The sequence below is a fragment of the Phaseolus vulgaris genome, chromosome 10, assembly GCF_051622355.1.
Source record: "Phaseolus vulgaris cultivar YP4 chromosome 10, ASM5162235v1, whole genome shotgun sequence".
Classification (NCBI taxonomy): Eukaryota; Viridiplantae; Streptophyta; class Magnoliopsida; order Fabales; family Fabaceae; genus Phaseolus; species Phaseolus vulgaris.
Genome location: NC_143507.1, coordinates 9,827,454 through 9,836,361, shown reverse-complemented (window position 1 = coordinate 9,836,361; position 8,908 = coordinate 9,827,454). Strand labels below are relative to the sequence as shown.

At 34.7% G+C, this 8,908-nt stretch overlaps 1 pseudogene; it reads left to right on the top strand.

The window, feature by feature from the left end:
* Positions 1-2,751: 2,751 nt before the first annotated feature.
* LOC150024209 (uncharacterized) lies at positions 2,752-5,433 on the top strand (annotated as a pseudogene).
* The last annotated feature ends 3,475 nt before the right edge of the window (positions 5,434-8,908 follow it).

Here is an 8,908-nt window from a genome sequence, read left to right as displayed (position 1 = left end):
CTTATTGAAGGCCTATGTTAACGGTTAGATTGGTGCACATGCTGATTTGTGTTGGGTGGTTAGATTGTGCAGGCGCTGGTTAGATTAGTGCAGGATGGCTCATGAGAAGAGGTTGTGGAGGTAAGAAGCTGATGAGGTGATATTGTTGTATGGTGTGGGCAGCTAGATGGACCAGAATGCTAGTTCAAGAAGTTGTAGGGTCTTGCTGGTTAAGGGATTGGGGTTGGTTAAGAGGCATAGAAGATTAAGGAATAACATATGTCTGGAGCCTATATTCATGCTATTGGTGGTATAGTACAAAGGAAAACTGAAAAATTAGGTTCATTTGCATGGTGGACCAGTTGGCTTACCATCAAGTTGATTCCTCTTTTGTTGATTGGTGGTGTTAAGTAGATAACCAATAGGTGTTATGTCTCTTTTTTGGGTCCAGTACAAATGGTATATATTCTGGCTCATACCCGTTACAGCTATAACAATTCTTAGGGGTTTATGTTTTTGGTATTTATTGGTTTTGCTTTACTACAGCTAGTGTAGCTCTTGGTGTAGTATTGGATGATTATAATGCATATGGGTGGTTTACATGCCTTTTCTTTAGAAGGTCTTGACACACGCTCAAGGTTTAAGTGTGCCTAGAAGATTATCTTTTTTGGTCCGATTGCAAGGACTTTTATGTGGATTTTTTGAACATTTCTGCAAGTCTAACATTGATGCAATGTAGTGGTATGAAGGGTGCATGGTCTACTATTTGTTAGGAGAAGCTTTTTGGTGTTTAGATGTTTTTTTTAGCTGCATAAAGTGTTGCAGAACCATGAAGTAATAGCTATTGCAATGATATCTTGATGTAGGCAGAGGCATTCTTACTATGCAGTAGGGATTTGTAACTTTGGGTTGCTCTGGTGTGTTTTTAGTAAGTTGGTGGGTAAGTTTTTGGGCTTATGTATCTATGATAAGAATGATGTGTGTCATTCATAATACTATCACAAAGCCTAAAATTACTTATGTTAAAAGGTTGGGACACCCTTAAAGTGTCCCCTTTTAATTTGATTTATTCTTTGTCGATAAAAAAAATTGAATAACCAAGAAATCTAGCAACCTTTTTTAGATGAAGTTTGTCTCTATTTGGATTGTGGATATATACAAAAGTTGTGAACCCAAATATTCTATAAATGAGGCCATTTGGGATCTTCTTGAAGTGAGGGAAATATTTTTAAGAGTTTCTCAAAGTGTTCCCAGGAGGTTTTTCAGCCTTTTTAATATTGAATCCTACCTCTGTTGATTTTGGATTAGACATTATGGAGATGCAAATCAGCAATTGATTGTGTAATAGGTGATTTTATGAGAAAACAACAATAAAGACTGTTACAATAAGTGCATCAATTAAGGTTGCACACTCTTAAAGGCCATAAGTGATAAAAACAGAGACAATGACTAGAACTCTAATACCTAATGAAAAAAATCTGCATTAAATGTCCTCAAATAAAGGAAATAATCTCTAGATATAAAGACTTTAAATCTGGAGCAAATCTACTAAATAAATTCATAATTCCAATTCCCTAACTTTAGGATTTCTTACAAACAAATATAGATTTATTATTCAATCATTCTATATTTACCGTACAATCAATCTGCAGTATTTACACCCTTATTTCAACATCTGTTTTAGTCAATTTGTGATTCTCCTAAATTGTGCTAAATCTCATATGGCAAGTACTGTGTGTAAGCACAAACTACATAAAATTTAGAAAATATAGTAAGATTATATAAATAAAAAGTTATGTATATATTAAGAGAATGATTTGAGAGAGAGTGTGTGAAAATCCATCCATTCTCAATATCAATTAATCACTATTTTTAGTAAAAACCTAAAAAAGTTTACTCTAAAAAAATGATTCATGCAGTTTGTGATATTAGTACACTGTAAACACAAATAAAGGACATATAAAAGATTGAGTATCCATGTCCACATGTCATGCACTCCAAAATTTATCTTAAAGAATGTGATTAGGGTATTCTATTCATGAAATTAAAGAATGACCTCAAAGCAGCGTGGTTTAGCTATTTAGAATCTAACTTAGATCATAATTTTTTTTTCTAGGATACAAAATTTGACTTATTTACCTTTCTTCTATCATTTTATTTTGTTTAGTAAAAGTTCAATGCAATATCTCAATCTTAACATTGTACTAACGTTGCATTTTTTTAATTTTAAAATATAATAATATAATTATTTCAAAATTTAATCTATTTCTCCTTAATTTTTAATATCCAACAATATATCTCTTTCTTTCCTTGAACTTCATGTTGTTGATCTTATAATTGGGTTAATAATTAAACTTAAAAGTTGAATATAATTGATATTTTCCATTGTGCTAAATTGTATATATCTTGTTTGTGCTTGTGCAAATTTGAAGTGACCGTTGACTCTCATAAACACATAAGGACTTCAGCTCCTTCAAAAATCACTTTTAAGATTCCTCCAGTGGTAAGACCCTTTAGGTCAATTTTGTAGTTTTTCTGGTGAGATAAGTATTTGGGTTTTGTTTATTCCATCTAATATATTATTGAAGCAAACACACAAATCCTATGACTTCACAAGACCCGTTCAATTAAAAAAACTGATTTAATTGGAGCTAATTTCACACCATTAGGATATGGTATGATAGTTTTGTTTGATAATTCTTATATATCACTACTCATAGAGCGGTGTTATATTGACTAATAATTTCATCACTACTATATACATATATTCTATGTAGAAAAATGGATTGAAGTTGGATGTATGAACGACTTGATCCTTCAAGGAGACTTAGCAAACAATTCATTACTGGAGTGAGTGAATTTGTTTCAAAGGTAATGGATCAAACTTTTTATACTTTAGAAGGAGGGATAAGGTGTCCTTGTATAAAGTGTGTCTGTGAGAAAATCCTTCCACCATCACATGTGAGGGCTCATTTGCTACAACATGGTTTTAAACCTAACTACACTGCATGGGTTCAACATGGAAAAGAGATGTCAAGTGAGGACAATGTTGATTATGCATCCAGTAGCCATGGAAGAACGATACTTGTTGATAACATTGGTTCAATGACCAATATGGTGTATGATGCATACATGCAAGAAGCAGACATAACAAGTCATTATGGTCACATGGACAACGATGATGAATATGTAGAAGAGTCACCTAATGCAGAAGCCCAAAGGTTTTATGATATGTTAGAAATTGCAAATGAACCCATTTATGATGGTGCCACCAAACAAAATTATCTATAGCCATCAGACTACTAGTAGTTAGAACCAATTGGCATACTCTTGAAAAATGTTTAGACAATTTCATAAAATTGTTAGTTGATGTAGCTCCCAAAGACAATTGTATACCAAAGAACTACTATGAAGCTAAAAAAATTGCATCAAGTCTTGGGTTGAAAGCCCAAAAAATTGATTGTTGTGAAGTTGGGTGCATGTTATATTACAAGGATGGCAACCATTTAACTGAATGCAAATTTTGTCATCTTCCTCGGTATTTTCCTCCTAAGGGTGACAAGGGAAGATACAAACAAATTCCAATGAAGATAATGTTTTATTTGCCAATCATCCCAAGATTACATAGACTGTATGCATCAGTGGAATCTGCTAAGCAAATGAGATGGCATTTTGAAAACAAAAAGGAAGATGGCATACTGCGACATCCATGTGACGGGGAAGCCTGTAAGCACTTTGATAAGATATATCCAAGTTTTGTTGTTGACCCGCGACATGTGAGACTTGGTTTATGTTCTGATGGGTTCACTCCTAATGTCCAAGCTTCAACATCCCCATATTCTTGTTGGCCAGTATTTCTTACTCCTTATAATTTTCCCCCTGAAATGTGTATGATCAAACCATACATGTTTCTAACTTGTCTCATACCTGGCCCAAGTAACCCAACTAAAAAAATAGTGTCTACTTGCAACCTCTTATTGATGATCTTAAGCAATTATGGAATGAAGGTGTAATGACATATGACATCTCTACAAGAGAAAACTTTGTCATGCGAGCTTGCTTGATGTGGGCAATTAATGATTTTCCAGCTTATGACATGTTGTCAAGATGGGGGACAAAAGGGAAATTAGCATGTACACATTGTATGGAGGACACAAAAGCTTTTACATTATCACATGGTGGTAAAAGTAGTTGGTTTGACTGTCATCGTCGATTCTTGCCTACTGATCATCCATTTAGGAGAAGCAAGAGGAGATTTACGAAAAACAAGATTGAATTGGATGAGCCTCCCAATTTCCTAAATGGAGAGCAATTGTGGGAATTTATCCAAGACTTTCCAAAGGTGATTGATGGTCCATTTAATACCTTATTAAGGTATGGACAATATCATAATTGGAAAAAAAGATCAATCTTTTGGGATCTGCCATATTGGAAACACAATTTGCTAAGACACAATCTTGATGTCATGCACATTGAAAAAAACTTTTTTGATAATGTCTTCAATACTGTGATGGATGTCAAGGATAAAACAAAGGACAATCACAAGGCAAGAATGGATGTTGCTGAATTTTGTGGACGTGGTGACTTGGAATTGGTTCAGCTACGAAATTGGAAGTTAGGAAAGCCAAAGACAAACTACACTTTCACAAAAAAAGATGCAAAATCAATTTATAAATGGATTACAAAGTTAAAAATTCCTTATGGATATGCCTCTAACATTGTCAAGTGTGCAAACATTGATAAAGGGAGTATGCATAGTATGAAAAGTCATGATTGTCATGTCTTCATGGAATGTTTACTACCAATTGCATTTCGGTCATTACCATAATTTGTTTGGAGTGCGATAGCTGAAATAAGTCAATTTTTCAGAGATTTATGTTGTAACTCTTTGAGGATGGATGATTTAATTCGAATGAAAGCAAATATATTTATCATTATATGTAAATTGGAAAGAATTTTCCCACCAGGTTTCTTTGATTCAACGGAACACTTGGTTATTCATCTTCCTACTGAGGCAATACTTGGTGGTCCTGTCCAATACAGATGGATGTATCCATTTGAAAGGTAATCACCCAATCCTCAATTTTATTGTTCATAATTATTGTTCAATACTTAAAACTTGACATGTGGTGTAGGTTGATGAGAGATGCAAAATGATCAGTGGCTAATTTAGCAAGGGTAGAAGGTTCAATATGTGCATTCTACGTACACCGTGAAATAACTTATTTTTGTTCTCATTATTTCCAACATGTAAGTTTGTTGTCAAATACAAGTTTGAGAAATGATCCTCGGACTAGTTCAAATGAGGGAGTTGAATCAATATTGTTCGTTCTCAACAAATGTGGCCGCCCTAGTGGATCATGCAAAAAGTATTGGCTAAATGATGATGAATATCATTTTGCCCATGTACATATCGTCATCAATTTCTATGAAGTTAAACCAATACTTGAGTAAGTTAAGTACAACACAATTTGTATTGAATATGTTTAAATTACAGTGTATGATTGATTACTTATTTATTTCAAGATTGTTCTTACAAGTTAACAACAACAACGAAGAGGAAAGTATACATAGACATTTTCCAGAATGGTTTAAAAACTACGTAAGTGTTATTTAATTAACAACTTAGTAAGTGTTATTTAGTTTAACAACTATGTGACTATTTCATAGGTTTATGATGAGAGGAATAGGGTAATTGACCCAAACAGGAAAGCATTAGCTTAGGGACCTAATTCATCTACAACATCGTGGAACATGTACTTCGTTAATGGATACAAGTTCCATACAAAGTCATGGAGTGAAGGCAAGAAAACCACAAATTGTGGGGTGCATGTAAAAGGTGTAACTGAAGGAGGACAAGATGACTTCTTTGGTCCCATCAAACATATTTATAAATTAGAATATCTTGGTTTAAGTAAGAAGATTCCTCTTTTCTTTTTTGATTGGTTTGATCCAACCAATAATAGAGGCACCAAAGTTCATTCAGAATATAACATTCAAGATGAGTAGAAGATATATTCCATATGATCCGTTCATTCTTCCACAAAAAGTAAGACAACTTTACTATGTTCCTTATCCAAAGATATGTAGGAACTTGCGTGGGTGGAGCGTGGTAATCACAACAAAACCCTGAGGTCATGTTGAAGTTGATAACATACAACATGATTTACCTTATTAGTTTGATGAAATGCCTAACGTGTTACCAATTACAAGAATTGAGGAAGTAGAAGACTTAGCTGACACATTAATGGTTGAACTCGTCAATGATGATGTTATCGAAATAGTATGTGATGATGACGATGAAGATGAGGTCAATGAATCAAGTCAAGATGATGAAGAACATGATGACAATGACATGGACAATTGGGACTTTGAAAACACTGATGACTAATGTATAATATGTTTTTATTATTCGACAACTAATATGAAAATGTACCTAACTTAATTGATGATGCCATTTTTTTTCCAGGAGAAATGCCTAGGACTAGAGGAAGGGATGATTTTGTTATCAAACATAACAATGCTAGGCGTGGAGTTCACACATCTATGCATGGTCGTCTTGCAATAGAACTAGGGTTCATCCCTTATTCTGGCCTGTACCGGATAGGAACTCGGTCCTCGGTCTTGGACCGGCTACTACTTGGTTCTCGGGTAGGACAAAGGTCAACTCGGCCATGGACTTAGAGTCAAGGTAGCGGTGTTGGGCCTGTTTGGTTAATGGGCCTAGTTTTCTAATGATGTGCTATGATTTAAATTCAAGTTGCATGTGTTTAAAGATAAAATATAAGGAGATATTTTATAAAGATATAAGATAAAATATAAAGAGATATTTTATAAAGATATAAGATAAAATATAAAGAGATATTTTATCTGTTGTGATTTTGGAGATAAAAGATAAACAGATATTTTATCTGTTTGTTGCACATAAAATACCTGTTGTTAACCCTAAAAAGATAGAGAGGTGTATGTATAACAGAATGTGGCCTGTAGTTTAGCATCTAAAGGTCATTGGTGCATGTGGCAGGTGATTTTCTGTTAAAGATATAAGATAATGTGCTTATTGTCAGTTAATATTTGTTTATCTCAAGTGCAACTGCTGCATGTGCGGTTATAAAAAGGGGTTGAAACCCTAGGTGAAGGTACATTGTTTCTAACGCTTGGCTAACACTTTATTAAGCATTATATTAGATACTTCTTGTTTCTTATAACTCCTGTACTGACTTGATTGTCGGAGTCCGATCGGCCGTTAGGGCGCCCTTTGTCTCAACAGGAACAACATCCAGACATTAAGGAAAGCACAAGTTCCACCACGATGCAGACATAGTCTGAGCTCGCTTGCAGAAGTCTACCGACGACCAAGTCAACCGGCAAGAACATGGCCCATCACCGCAATCCCGTTTTAAACTAGAAAAAGTAGTTTATATTTGCAATAAGTGTAATATCATGATGTTAATAAGAAAGGTGTCAATATTATATATACACTTTTGCGTGTATATAATATATATTAAAGCAATTATGTAGGAAATGGTTGTGGGTTGTGTATTAAAAAGTGGAAAAAAAGTGTGTGAAATGAGAAGATTTATGTTCAAAACATTCTGGACGGTGAAAATTTATTGGCTTTGAAATTTTTTTAGCCGTGATAAGTTTGGTTCGATAATGTTATTGGAAATGGATAACCTTTTCAATTTAAAAAAAAAACTTAGGTTATTGGTTGTTGTATTGACCAGTGTTCAGCTCTCAGTACCATTTTCGTGTGCTCGATTCTTTGAGGTATGAGAGGTCAGCTCGATCGATGGTCTTAGATGGACCTGTGCAGATGGCCCCTTTCAGGGAAGGACCATGGTGCACGTTAGGGACGTTGCCAATAATAATTTATATGTGCACCCGCTTATAAATATATTTGGGGGCAGTAAATATAATGTTGTTACATTTGACATGTTTGTTGTGAATATATGAGATATTTCCCATTGCATATTTTTTGTTGCATATTTGTTACACGAGGCTAGTTGTTGTAACTCACTCCGTTGAAGTTGAAATAGGGTTATGCGGAGGTAATAGAATAGGGCCTGCGGATGGTACCTGAAGATCACTGGTGACCATGGCGGGTAGTTTTTCTGTTACATGTAAAAAGATTAATATGTTTAGAATATTTTCGGTTAAGATTTACTTATCTCCAGTGAGAATAGTTTCATGTGGCATGTACGACAATAAAAGGAGAGTGAGTCTCCAAATAAAGGTATATTATTTTTTACGCACTTTTTTGACTAGTTACTTTTGAGTGAGCCCTAACTGACTTGATCGTCGGAGTCTAATCAACAGGTAGGGCGCTCTCTATCTCAGCGGAGCCTAATTTTGGTGCGACAAAGATTCACGAATTCAGTTTCAGAAGGGATAGATTCAGGAGGGAGCATTCAACCTTGAGTTAACCAGTCGCTTAGTCAATCGGCGAGAACAGTTGTAGACTACTATTTACCACATTAGTTAATGTAATTTTGATTTATTTTAATAAAAAAATATTTTTCTTTTTAATTATAATCAGATGAAACTGGAAACTGGACTACCCGTTATTTGAGCTTATGAAAGTGTAGGTTAAGCCCACGCTTCTTTGTGTGGCAAACTTATAGGCTAAGCCTACACTTCTTTAAACAAATAATATAAAATATATTTTGAAGGCTAAGCCCACACTAATTTGTGGCCAACATGAAGGCTTAACACTCGCTAGTTTAAAAATTGTGTTGCACTCACGTGGGCTAAGCCCACGCTTCATTAAAAATGTGTGACACTCACAAGGGCTAAGCCCATGCTTCTTTAAAAATGTGTGGACACCTTGAAGGCTAAGCCCACGCTCCTTTAAATAAATATCATTTTGTGTGGACAACATGTAGGTCAAACCCACGCTAGTTTAAAAATTGTGTCACCTCCTTGTAGG